Source organism: Lathyrus oleraceus, chromosome 3 (genome assembly GCF_024323335.1).
Source record: "Lathyrus oleraceus cultivar Zhongwan6 chromosome 3, CAAS_Psat_ZW6_1.0, whole genome shotgun sequence".
Taxonomy (NCBI): Eukaryota; Viridiplantae; Streptophyta; class Magnoliopsida; order Fabales; family Fabaceae; genus Lathyrus; species Lathyrus oleraceus.
This window is the reverse complement of record NC_066581.1, coordinates 88,616,837-88,629,840: the sequence shown is the minus strand read 5'-3', so window position 1 is coordinate 88,629,840 and position 13,004 is coordinate 88,616,837. Positions and strand designations below refer to the sequence as shown.

The 13,004-nt window shown below is 38.1% G+C and overlaps 1 non-coding gene across 1 annotated transcript; it reads right to left on the bottom strand.

Moving 5' to 3' along the window:
• Window positions 1–368: 368 nt before the first annotated feature.
• On the bottom strand, window positions 369–440 carry TRNAE-UUC (transfer RNA glutamic acid (anticodon UUC)). Its single transcript has one exon. It is a non-coding gene; the product is annotated as a tRNA-Glu (tRNA).
• Window positions 441–13,004: the final 12,564 nt, after the last annotated feature.

Sequence of the window (13,004 nt, the reverse complement as noted above, 5' to 3'; positions counted from 1 at the left end):
GAATGATTCATGAGTAAAATTAGAGTTGCATATGTTTTTCAAACATTAATACTCTTAGAGATATATTTTAGAGTGTTAAAAAAATGGTGTAAATTTAATTAACAATTGAAAGAAGTTAAATATATTTAATTAGATTATAATTAGATGTGAATAACATATTAATTGAAAAATGAGTTTTCATTTATAAAGTACAAATAATTGATATACTATCTAATAGTTGCTCTAAAAAATAATTAGAATGAATAAGTAGCAAACCTAGGGTGAATCAAATTGTAAAAGAATATTATGTTTATTTAATATTTTGGGATTAAATAAAGTAACTTACACTTTTAATTGTGTTGAATATTTATAATTATTCAAATAAAAAATTCCGATGCCGGGAATCGAACCCGGGTCTCCTGGGTGAAAGCCAGATATCCTAACCGCTGGACGACATCGGATTGTTGAGTATAAGTGGCAACTGAAACAATATATTTATCAAACTGTGGCTTTCTTGTCTAATTTTTAAAACTTACCCTCTGTTATAACTTGTCTAATTTAAAAAAAAAGTATAATTAGTTATACTCTTCAATGGAGATTAGTGAATATGATAGATCATAACATTGTTAACAAATGGTGGATTGAAATGAAAATAGTTTTTTTTTTCTTTCTTGAATGGATCACGTTGAAAATGTGTACAAATATAAATGAATAAAAATGGTGGAAACTTAATTAACAATAACAATAACTTAAATATATGAAATTAGAGATAGTAAACTATGATTAATATATTAATAATTGGAAAATGAGAATTCATTTGAAAAATATAAATAATTCAGATAGTCTACCCAATCTCATTTATACTATTTTCCCATTTTAAAATTAATTGTCACTTAAAAATATCAATGAAGTATTAGTTAGTTTCTTCGACTTATCATTGTTTATTATATTTCAATTCATCTAATTATACTACAAATTAATATGCCTTATTGTGGTCCGTCACCTAACCGCCTAATTGTGTTATTTGAGTTATTTTTATTGTAGTCCCCAACATCTATATTATGTAGATTTGAATGAGTAAATTTAATTTAATATTGATTAAAGATATGACATGTATAATGTTTATAAAACTTGAACACCTCTCATCTACAAGACAATTTTGTAGGGTTGAATTATACATAATCATAATTTTAAAATAATAAACTGTTGGACTTCCTGCATCTAAGGCCGACCCTTTGGCGGGCAGCCAGGTCCACAACCACGTCCACTACACATGACCTCTAAAACTTAGGGGTATGAGAATGGACCAAATAAAAACAAAATTATTTAATACTGATAAGAAATTAAGACACAATAATAGACAAATACGCAACGACTATAAAATTCTTCATACTTGTATGGACCTTGAGGATCAACAACAAATATAAGACGACATATCAAACAAATAAAGACACAAATATTTTAACGTGGAAAATCCCTCAATATGAGAGTAAAAATCACTAGTCGTCCAAACCAAAGAAATAACTCCACTATAATAAACCAAGGGTACAAGAGAGTCTTAAAGCAGTTAACAAACTAGTGCTAACAACTGCAACTTACAAAGCAACCAAGCTAACAAATAAGAATAAAAAAACTGAAAAATTATCCAAATCTGCAGCTTCAATGAGAAGTAGATATCTTTCAGCTCATACCATATTTTGAAATTTTGAACAGTCAAACGTTAGATACATGTGTTATGAACATTTTCTCCAAATTTGAGCTTGATTCGACGATTAACGAATCTGAGATCGGCGATTTAGTGAGTCTGGTTGCAGAAAAACGGGAACATCTTTCTCTTCATTTTCTCTCTTTTGAATCCATATTTTCTCTCTATCTCTCACCATACTAAATTCATCATATTCACTTAAATAAGTTAGACAAATGGGCTAATCATATTTGAGCATTTCCCCGAAGTGGACTTTTTGGAATCAATGTCTCCAGCCATATCAGAGTCAGAGTATCCCACTAGAGTAGGCTTATCTCCTCCAAAACAAAGTCTCACAGAAGTAGTAGCGCGAAGATACCTTAAAATCCATTTTACAACATTCCAATGCTCTCCACCTAGATTTAACAAAAATCTATTGATTGTACCAACAACATGTGCTATATCTGGTCTTGTACACACCATTGCGTGCACCAAACTAGCCATAACAGACGCATAAGGAACACATTTCATATCAAACACTTCATCTTCACTTGAAAGACTTTGATTAGAACTCAACTTGTAATGAGTAGCAAGAGGAGTGCCTACCGCCTCAGAAGTTTCTATTTTGAGTCTTTGCAACACTCTTTCGATATAACGTTCTTCTGACATCCAAAGTTTCTTTTCTTTTCTCCCACACATGATTCTAATGCCAAGAATCTGCTTAGCTGCTCCCATGTTTTTCATGGAAAATGAATCTCTCAATTGCTTCTTTAACTTGTTAATGTTAGAAATGATTTTCCATATAATTAGCATACCATCAACATATAAAAACAGGATAATGAAGTCATCATTAGAAAACACTCTAACAAAGACGCAATGATCTAAAGTAGTTTTCTGGTATCCTTGTCCACACATAACAAATTCTAACTTCTTATACCACTTCCATGGAGATTGCTTCAACCCATATAAACTATTTCTCAATCTACACACATGATCATCTTTGCCTTTAACTTAAAAACCATTGGATTGTTTCATGTAGATCTCTTCCTCCAAATCACCATTAAGAAAAGTCGTTTTCATATACATTTGCTCAATCTCTAAATCAAGAGTAGCAACCAAACTCAACACAGTTCTAATTGGTGACATATTTATAACATGTGAGAAAATATCATTAAAATCAACACCCTTTGTTTTACGGAAACCTTTCACCACTAATCTGGCTTTATATCTTGAAGACTTAGAGTTGCTCTCATGTTTAACTCTATAAATCCACCTCTTTTTCAAAGCCCTTTTATCTTTAGGAAACTTCACTAAATCATAAGTGTGATTATCATGCAATAATATCATCTCATCATGCATTGTATCAACCACTTTTGATTTTTATCACTTTCTACGGCCTTTTGAAAACACTCAGGTTCACCCTTATCAGTCAAGGTCACATACTCATCGGAATTATACCTTGTAGAAGGTTGTATTTGCCTGTTAGACCTCCTAAGTTAAACTTGAGATAATTCTGGAGTTTCACCAAGATTCTCATCATGTGACATATCGGTCTCCATTTCACCATCATTAGTTAGAATATTTACCTCATCTCCAAGTTATTGATCATCAACATAATCATATGGCTCACCATTCTGATCATCACCACCGATAACATCTAAATTATGACTAGGTAACTGAATTGGATAAATATTAGACAAATTGATATCTTTCTTGGATGTATCCTTCTCTAACTTAACAATGTATTCAATAGTTTGGTCTTCCATGGATATTGTCGCTACCGGGGTAACAAAACCGGAACTTTGACCGTTTTCGAAAGAAAACGAAAATAGAAGAGTCGCCACCAAATTTTATTTATTCCCAAAGAGAGAAAGGGGAAATAGTCGATAAAACCCTTGGGGAAAATATGTGTACATGGTAAGTGCAATTGTAAGGATAAAGAATCGGTCTTGCAACCGAGATTGCGTTCAGAAGTCGGTTATACAAGGGGAAGGTATTAGCATCCCTCACGTCCATGATACTCCATGAAAATCAATTAGATTGTCTACATGCATGGGGGTTTATCTACAATTTTTTTATCTTTATTATTTATTTATAAAGTGTGAAAGGAATGAGACTTTAATTTTTTATTATTATTGTGCTCGCAAAAGATTGAGGCCATTGTGCCTACGTATCATTCGTCGGGTGTTGAAGAATCAGAGCTTTGTAGTTCAGAGTAGAAAATGTTTATGGGTTGGTTAATTTTACCTTTGAGAAAAGGGTTTTCAGTGTGATGCCCTAAGATGCAAAAATGAGTTTGATGGGTTGTGTTGATTTTACCTTGAAGAAGGGTTTATGAAAAAGATTGTTTGTGATTAGATTGTACTAAAGTCTATGGGCAGAAGTGAATATTCTAGACAAACAAGCCAAGTGTCTTGTGTTCAAAATAATCAGAGTAAGGTGTCATACCCCAAAAATTACCCATCATTTTTCCTAAAAAAAAAAATAAAAATAAAAATAAAAAAAAACGAAAAAAAAAAAAACGAAAAAAAAAAAAAAAAAAAAAAAGAAAAAAAAAATAATTAATTAATTAATTAATTAATTAATTAATTAATTAAATAATTAAAATAAATAAATAAATAAAATATAACAAATTATTTTGGACTTGGGTCTCCCTCATTCCAAGCCCATTACCCACGAAATTAGTCTATAAATACTGAAGTTTCAGTAGGGGAGTTAGACTTGGAGTTTACACTGGGAGATTCACTGGAGAAAGAAGGAAGAGAAGCAAAACACTCTGAGGTTTCCTTGGAACAAAACCTTGAGGAAAAAGAAAGAGAGAGAACAGAGAAGGACGGATAAAAACTTTGGCATAGGAACCCTGCCTACCCGGAGAATTCAGAGTAAAGAAACCCTGAAGGCAGCCCATCTGCACCGAAGCCATCGCCGTCCAATTCCCGCTGCCTAACTTATTCCGATACTACAAGTGGTCAATCCCTTCAACCTTGAATTGGCAAACAGGTTTGCGTATCTCTATTGTTTATACTTTCAATTGGCCATATCTACATATATAATGCATCATGATTAAATGTTGATATATAATTTGCTTTCGTATGGGAATTTAAATATGCCTGAATACCCTGAATGTTTGACCATGTTATTCCTGTGATAAAATGCCATAAAATTCAAAGTTCCTAACATGGGGCTGTTTTCAAATTCAAAATCCGTGGCCTTCGCTAGGCGAGGCAGAGGCGAACGAGACAGTACATGATTCTTCTAGTCTGTTTTTTTTTATGTTTTTATCATAGCCATGCATTTTTCATCCTATCCTATTTATTGTTGTGATATTTCTCCGGTGTAATCTTCGATTGCACCCTGATTTGGTGTTCTAACATGTTTCTTTTTTTGAGTTTCGTAAAGGTTCACATATCCCAGGAAAAGGTTATTGGCTAGGTATTCCACTTTATTTGTGGGATACCCTTGTGGAGTTTCACCCTAAATTAATTTTTTAATGTATTAATTTCTAATGTATTAATTTTTTAATATATTATTTTTAATAATTTTAATGTGGAGTTTCATCCTAATTATATAATTAATTGTAAAACTTTGCCTTTGAATAAGTGATCTTGGACCTCTCTTTGTTGCCTTACGATTACGATATTACGGTCATGTCCCGCGAACGTGGGGATACCCTTAGCAAAGACCCTTCGGTTAAATCATCATAAAATAAATTGTAGTCCCTCGGATGTTGCCTTCGAATATACAACTTTGTCCCTCGATGACCCTCCGATGTTGCCTACGGTTAAATGATGATAGTCCCTTCGAATGCTAAGGTATCCTCATAACTGTTGCCTTCAATGACCAATCGATGACCCTACGATGACCCTTTTACATCCAAAGGATAAAACTACTTATTTCTCAATAATAAGGACAGTTTTACCCTCATAAGGATAGGAAATACTCATAAAGACCTTGGGTCGGTATAACTCTTAATTGCTGGCTCACAACCTAAAACATTTTTTCACACCTCACACCTTTCAAAATACCTTCAGAAAATCACCACTTGGTATACATTCATACTAGAATCATTACCGAGTTATATTTTTCTAAACAATTTTCAAAACTAAATGAGATAATCACTTTGTATACATTCATACAAGAATCATTACAAAGTTAAATTCTCTTTTCAAAACAATTTTTCAAAACAATTCACAAACACTTTTTTTTTAGACAAAAATAATATAAGTGATTGAGCAATTAAGAGCCCATGGATAACCATGGATACAAAGGGTGCTAACACCTTCCCTTTGTATAATGTACCTCCCGAACCCAAAATCTAAATTAAGGTCTTTCCTGTTCTTTTCCACCTTTCCTTATTGGATAAAAGAAAAGTCGGTGGCGACTCTTGCTAACCGCGACATTGCGATTAAAACCACAAAAAAGTCCAGTTCACCGTATGACAGAACTGGCGACTCTGCTGGGGAAGAGAAAAGAGAGGTTACCTTAAAACAAGATCACTTATTCAATTTGTCTGATTTATTTTTAAGGGATTGCTTGGGTATGTTATGCTTGAGTGAAAGATCCTACACCCGGATCTAGTGTACCTTAGGTAAGTAGCAAGAGATCATCGCGACTGTCCGGCGTATACTGGAATGGTCAAAATGATGGCTACGGTTAATGTGGCACTTTGGATGTCCTGATGTTCCTCATGTTAGTTGAGGAAATATTTGGCATTCGCGTGGTGTCATAAAAGCATTAACCAGACCTTTAGAACCCTAATTGACTCATCCTGGCCATTAGAAAGTAGTGAGATAACTGGCTTCGGTTCCGACTGGAGTTGGTTGAGACTCGATACTACACTCTTTGAGATTGGACTTTAGGGAAGCTTCGGTCAACCACTTGGTGTTGCACTGAAGTGGACTTAAGGAAAGGTCAATGATTTGAGATCCTTCTAGAACCCGGTTACTATTCTAAGACAGTTGAACCAACCAAACTTCAGTGGGGAGGGTATTTACCTATGGAACTCACGCAAGCCTTAAAACCTAGGAATGATTGTTGTGTGACTTGCTTGTGCTTGTTATTTATCTAACAACATGACATCATAACAACATAACATCATAACATCATGGCATTGTACTAACCATTTCAAGGATTTAGGGATTTAACTCTGCTAAAAAAAAAACAGAAAAAACAAAAACAAAAGCAAAAACAAAAGAGAAAAGAAAAAAAAAGCTCTTTTTGTTAGTTTATGCAAAGTTAAATCCCGAAAGTCCTTGAAAACATTTCATACATTGCATTGCATCGCATAACAGGTATTCTAAAGGATCAGTGTTCTCACGATTTTCCTATCAAACAGATTCCAGCAGATTCAAACAGATTGAACAATGGCTCTCGAACAAACTGTCAAAGATCTCCAGGCCCAGAATGCTCAATTCCAGGAAATGATGCTGAGCTTATCTAAGGGGCAGGAAGAACTGAAAGCTCTTTTGATGGAGAAGAAGAAGGACCAGAAATCTGTGGGTTACATCAACCCGGGGAGAAGGCTTAAGGGACAGGTTACAGGAGTCAAGATTAGAATTCCGAAGGATTCAGAAGAAGAGACCGAGAATGATTCGGAAGATGAGAATCCTAATCTCGTCAATTCTGAGGACGACGATGAAGATTATGAACATGAACAGTACTCTCCGAAGGATGATAAGTACAAGTTGCTGGAAGAACGTATGCTAGCTATGGAGGGGCAGAAAGTGCCCGGTCTGGGTTTCGAAAACTTGGGTCTGGTCTCTGATGTGACCATTCCCCGCAAATTCAAAATCCCCACTTTCACTAAGTACGATGGTGCATCCTGTCCTCAAATGCATTTAAGGGCTTATGTGAGAAAGATTCAGCCGCACACCACTGATAAGAAACTGTGGATCCATTTCTTCCAAGAAAGTCTGTCTGGCACTCAGTTGGAATGGTATTATCAGCTCGAGAGCTCTGACATCCGCACCTGGACTGATTTAGCAACAACTTTCCACAAGCACTACCAGTATAACTCTGAGTTAGCGCCTACTCGGCTACAGCTACAAAATATGACTATGGGCTCTAAAGAAAGTTTCAAAGAATATGCTCAAAAGTGGAGAGATTTGGCTGGCAGAGTCAAACCCCCTATGACTGATCGAGAGTTAGTGGACATGTTCATGGGTACACTGACTGGCCCATTCTACAGCCATCTACTGGGAAGTTCCTCGTCAGGTTTCACTGAACTTATCTTGACAGGTGAACGGGTTGAAAGCGGCATTCGAAGTGGAAAGATACAGGCAGCTACTTCTGCAAGCACCAAAAAGTCCTATCAGGGAAAGAATGAATCAAATGCTGTGTACAGTGAGAGGAAGCATAACAAGAAGAATCGTGACCATACTATTGGGGCAGTTACAATTGCCGCACCGCCATCTCAGAACTTCCAACACAGACAAGACAGGTCGAAAAGACAGTTTACCAAGACCAATATGACTTTAACCCAAGCACTGCAGAGTATGTTAAAGGCCAATTTGATTACCCTCAGAGGCCCTCCTGCAAATCCCAACACTACTTCTCCTCGTTATAATCCCAACGCCAGGTGTGCCTATCACTCCGATAGCCCCGGGCATGATACGAATGATTGCTGGTTGTTGAAGAACAAGATTCAGGATATGATCGACGCTGGAGAAATTGAATTTGATCCTCCGGCGACCCCCAATGTCATCACAGCACCTATGCCTAATCATGACCAGAATGTTAATGTTGTGGACGACAATTCTCACGTTACTGACGTTGCTGATTTAGCATCTCCTCTCCTGATCGTTAAGAAGAATTTATTGCAAGCTGGTTTATTTCCAGGTTGTGCTGAAGATTGCGATCTCTGTGTACTCCGACCCAATGATTGTTTGAAGTTGAAGAACGGCATTCAACGGCTGATGGATGATCGTACAATTCTATTTGAAAGGGTTCCTAAGGTGGACAACTCTATTGAAGAGGTATCTGTGATTGCTAGGTCCAAAGCTCCAGTGAAGATTACCGCTACTAGAGTGCCTGTGAAGATTACCGCTGAGCCCAAAGTGGCTCCCCTGATTATTACCGCACCTGGCCCCGTGCCATATTCCTCCAGCAAAGCTATTCCGTGGAACTATGGAGGCGACGTTTACATCCATGGCATAAAGCAAGTTGGTAGTTCTGCTAATCCTAATGATATTGTGGGGACTAGTAAAGTTACTCGAAGTGGAAGGATCTACTCCCCAGAAATCTCACCTCCCGCTCCCGAAATTCGAGGAAAAAGACCAGTCAATCCTCCTCAGTCAGAGACATCGGTCGAAGTTACTTCTGAAATGTTGCCAAACAGGAAATGGAAGAGATGCTGAAAATCATCCGTAAGAGCGATTTTGATGTAGTGGAACAATTGGGGCATACTCCGTCTAAAATCTCAATGTTGTCCTTGTTATTATCCTCTGAATCCCATGCCAATGCATTGATGAAATTCTTGAAGACCGCTCATGTGCCTCAAGAAACATCCGTCGATCAATTCGAACATTATGTTGCTAATTTGACTGTTGACAATGGCCTAGGCTTTTCCGATGTTGACCTGACGCCAGCAGGAAAGAATCACAATAAAGCTCTGCATATCTCCATCGAGTGTGAGGGGATCACCCTGGCTCACGTGTTGATCGACAACGGCTCTTCCTTGAATGTGCTCCCGAAAGCTGTACTCGATAAATTTGACTACAAAGGCATTGAACTGAAACCTAGTGATGTTGTGGTGCGTGCTTACGATGGTGCGAAGAGTGTTGTCTATGGTGAAGTGGTTCTCCCTATCAAGATAGGACCTCAAGTCTTCAACACTACCTTTCACGTGATGGACATTCGTCCCGCCTACTCCTGCTTGTTGGGGCGCCCTTGGATCCATGGGGCAGGTGCGGTAGCTTCGTCACTTCATCAAAAGCTGAAGTATCCAATAGCAGGCATGGTTGTCACTGTATGTGGAGAAGAAGAGTATATTGTCAGTAGTGTGTAAGCCTTCAAATACGTCGAGATGGATGGTGAATTCTTTGAGACTCCTTCTCAGTCATTTGAAGTGGTTCCTCCACCCAGTCCTGTCCTTAAGCCAACTCCCCTTGTGCCCAAGGTTGTTCGTGCTCCCCCTGTCATGATCTCTCTGAAAGATGCTCAAGCCGCGATTGAAAATGGTGATCGTGCTGGTTGGGGTCAACTGATCAATGTACCGTACAAGTCTGATAAAGCTGGCCTGGGGTTTAACTCTGGAAAGATAGTCAAAAATCAGATTAATGCTATGGAAGATGCTGATAGTGATTGCGACTTGGATAGCTGGATTTTCCCAACAATTGGTGACGGACTCAACAATTGGAAGACTGAAGACATTATCCCGATTTCCTTTAGTCAGGAGTAATTGTTATTGTTTATTCTAGAATTGCAAATTTTAATTTTCTTTTACAATCAAACTTCTTAAAGCATTGTGTCTATGCCCGAGGCACAATGGCTAATTTGTTAGGGGTTTGTCATTTTCATAAGCATATTCATATTCAATAGATCAATGGACTTTTTGCATTCAAATATTGCGCTCTTTATCTTTCCTGTCATTTTTCAAACAAGCTATGTTTCTTGCACACACTCACGTAACAATTTGCCGATCCATATCCACTCTGGATCCTGTTGGTAATGACTCTGCTACTGTTCATTATGACTTTGAAAATCCGATCTACCAAGCCGAGGATGGAAGCGAGGAAGATTGTGAAGTCCCTGGAGAACTTGCCCGACTACTGCAAGAAGAAAAGACTATACAGCCGCATGAGGAATCAATTGAAATTGTAAATCTGGGTACTGAAATAAACAAGAAAGAAGTCAGAGGTTTCTTGGGGCACTCGAATTACATTGCCCGATTCATTCCACACTTGACTGCTACCTGCAAACCCATCTTCAAATTACTGAGACAAAATCAAGAGATGGTATGGAATGATGAATGCCAAGAAGCTTATGACAAAATCAGGAAATATCGCCAAGAACCTCCAGTTCCGATGCCACCAGTTGAAGGAAGACCTTTAATTACGTATTTGACCGTGTTAGAAAATTCAATGAGGTGTGTTGGGGCAACATGACGAGTCTGGTCGAAAAGAGCATGCCATATACTGCCTTAGCAAAAGGTACCGACTGTGAAACAAGATACTCACAGCCCGAGAAAGCTTGCTGTGCTTTGGCCTGGGCTGCTCGCCGACTAAGACAGTATATGTTGAATCATACCACCTTATTGACTTCTAAGATGGATTCTATCAAATACCTATTTGAGAAACCTGCTGTCTCCTGAAAGAGTTATCACTGACAATGGTACTAATTTGAACAACAAGATGATTACTGAACTCTGCACGCAGTTCAAAATAAAACACCATAACTCTTCTCCGTACCGGCCAAAGATGAACGGCGCCGTGGGGACTGCTAACAATATCAAGAAGGTCATGCAAGAAATGACAGTAACATACAAAGACTGGCATGAGATGTTACCCTTTACTCTTTACGGTTATCGCACTTCAGTGCGCACTACGACAGGGGCAACTCCGTTCTCTTTAGTCTATGGAATGGAAGCCATCTTACTAGTGGAAGTTCAGATTCCCTCTCTAAGAATCATGAAAGAGGCGGGCTTAGATGAAGATGAATGGATTCAGACTCGACTCGATCAGATAAATCTGATTGATGAGAAGAGACTTGCGGCTGTTTGTCATGGGCAGATATATCAGAAATGCATGACCCAGGCATTTAACAAAAGAGTTAAGAGACAGGTGTACCAACTTGGCGACTTGGTGATCAAGCGTATCATTCTACCACAAGGTGATCCCAGAGGCAAATGGACTCCCACATACGAAGGGCCATTTGTGGTTAAGAAGGTATTCTCTGGTGAAGCCATGATACTCGCTACTATGGATGGTGAAGACTTCCCACATCCCGTGAACGCGGACATAGTTAAAAAATACTACGCATAAAAGAGACCCGCTAGATCGACGTATCTAGGCAAAAGTAAGGGCATCCCGGCGAACCAAAAGGGTTCGGGCAAAAATTAGGGATATATAAAAAAAAATGTACACCCGGCAAGTCGAAAACCTGAAAAGGCGGCTTGGGCAAAAAAGGGTATCCTGGTGGACTGAAAACCTGAAAAGGCGGTCCAGGCAAAAATTAGGGATTAAAGCGTATGACTATGTCCCGTTCTCAGTCAACTTTCATCCAAGTTCGAGGGACTGACCAAGCCAATCACTTCTATCCGACAGCAAGGGATGAGATGCTCGAAGACATAATGACAGTAGTAGGCTTAAAATCAATAGGACTTCTTCCACATAGCTTTCTCTTTGTTTTCGACAATTTCCTCTTACTAGGATTTCTGTCTCCTTGTACACAAATTGCCTGTTTATAGGCCTCCTTTCAAAATCAATACAACCCTCTTTCAAAAAAAAGATGCTTTTGTTTTTACTTTTCTGTTTTGGTTGCGTAAATGTCCATTGATTTAATTTGAATTAATATGTGCATTTGAATATGACTGATGTTTACCAAAAATACATGCATAGAATAGCAATAGCAATTACTACCCGACTTCAGGATCAAGGAAAAGGTCTAATCATGCTTCCAATGAATCCGCTACCAATTCTCTTCCCCAGCAAGCCTGTTTTTTCAGAAAATGGCAGTATCCCCAGGCACAGCCAGTTACTCCCCAACAGAGGTCGGCGTCACCAGACAGATTGATCATCTCATCCATCCCCAGCCAGGCTCTGTTGAATATTTCCACCATCAGACAGAAATCAAGCATCCCCAGCCGAGAAAGGGTCATCGACACAAATGTCTCAAATCAGTAGATGGGGATTTATTTTCCCCAGTAGAGTCCCCAAGCAGAACTTCTCATACGCATAACTCATTCATTACATCCTTTCACAGCATACGCATGCATACAACATTCATATTTATTTTAGCATAACACGAAACATCTCATGCATCATGACATAGCATGAAGCTAACTTTTTCTTTGCAGGTTAATTATCCTCCTGATATAGTCAAAGTAGAAGGTTCATTCAGACAGACACCTTTATCAATCACATTCAAGATTCAGATACATATTTCAAATACAGTTCATGGGAACATTCATTCTGACAACACTTCGATATCCTCCTAACGATGGCATCTCTAAGCCCATCCCAGACATTTATTGCAAGTACAACATATACAGGTTATCAGATACAGCCTAACGTACGGTTCATTCTGATTCAGCCCAACATATGACTTCTTCAGCAACTCCAATGCGGTCTAACGTACGACCCATTTGGACCTTCAAATCCTCAGATGCTGCCTAGCGTACGGT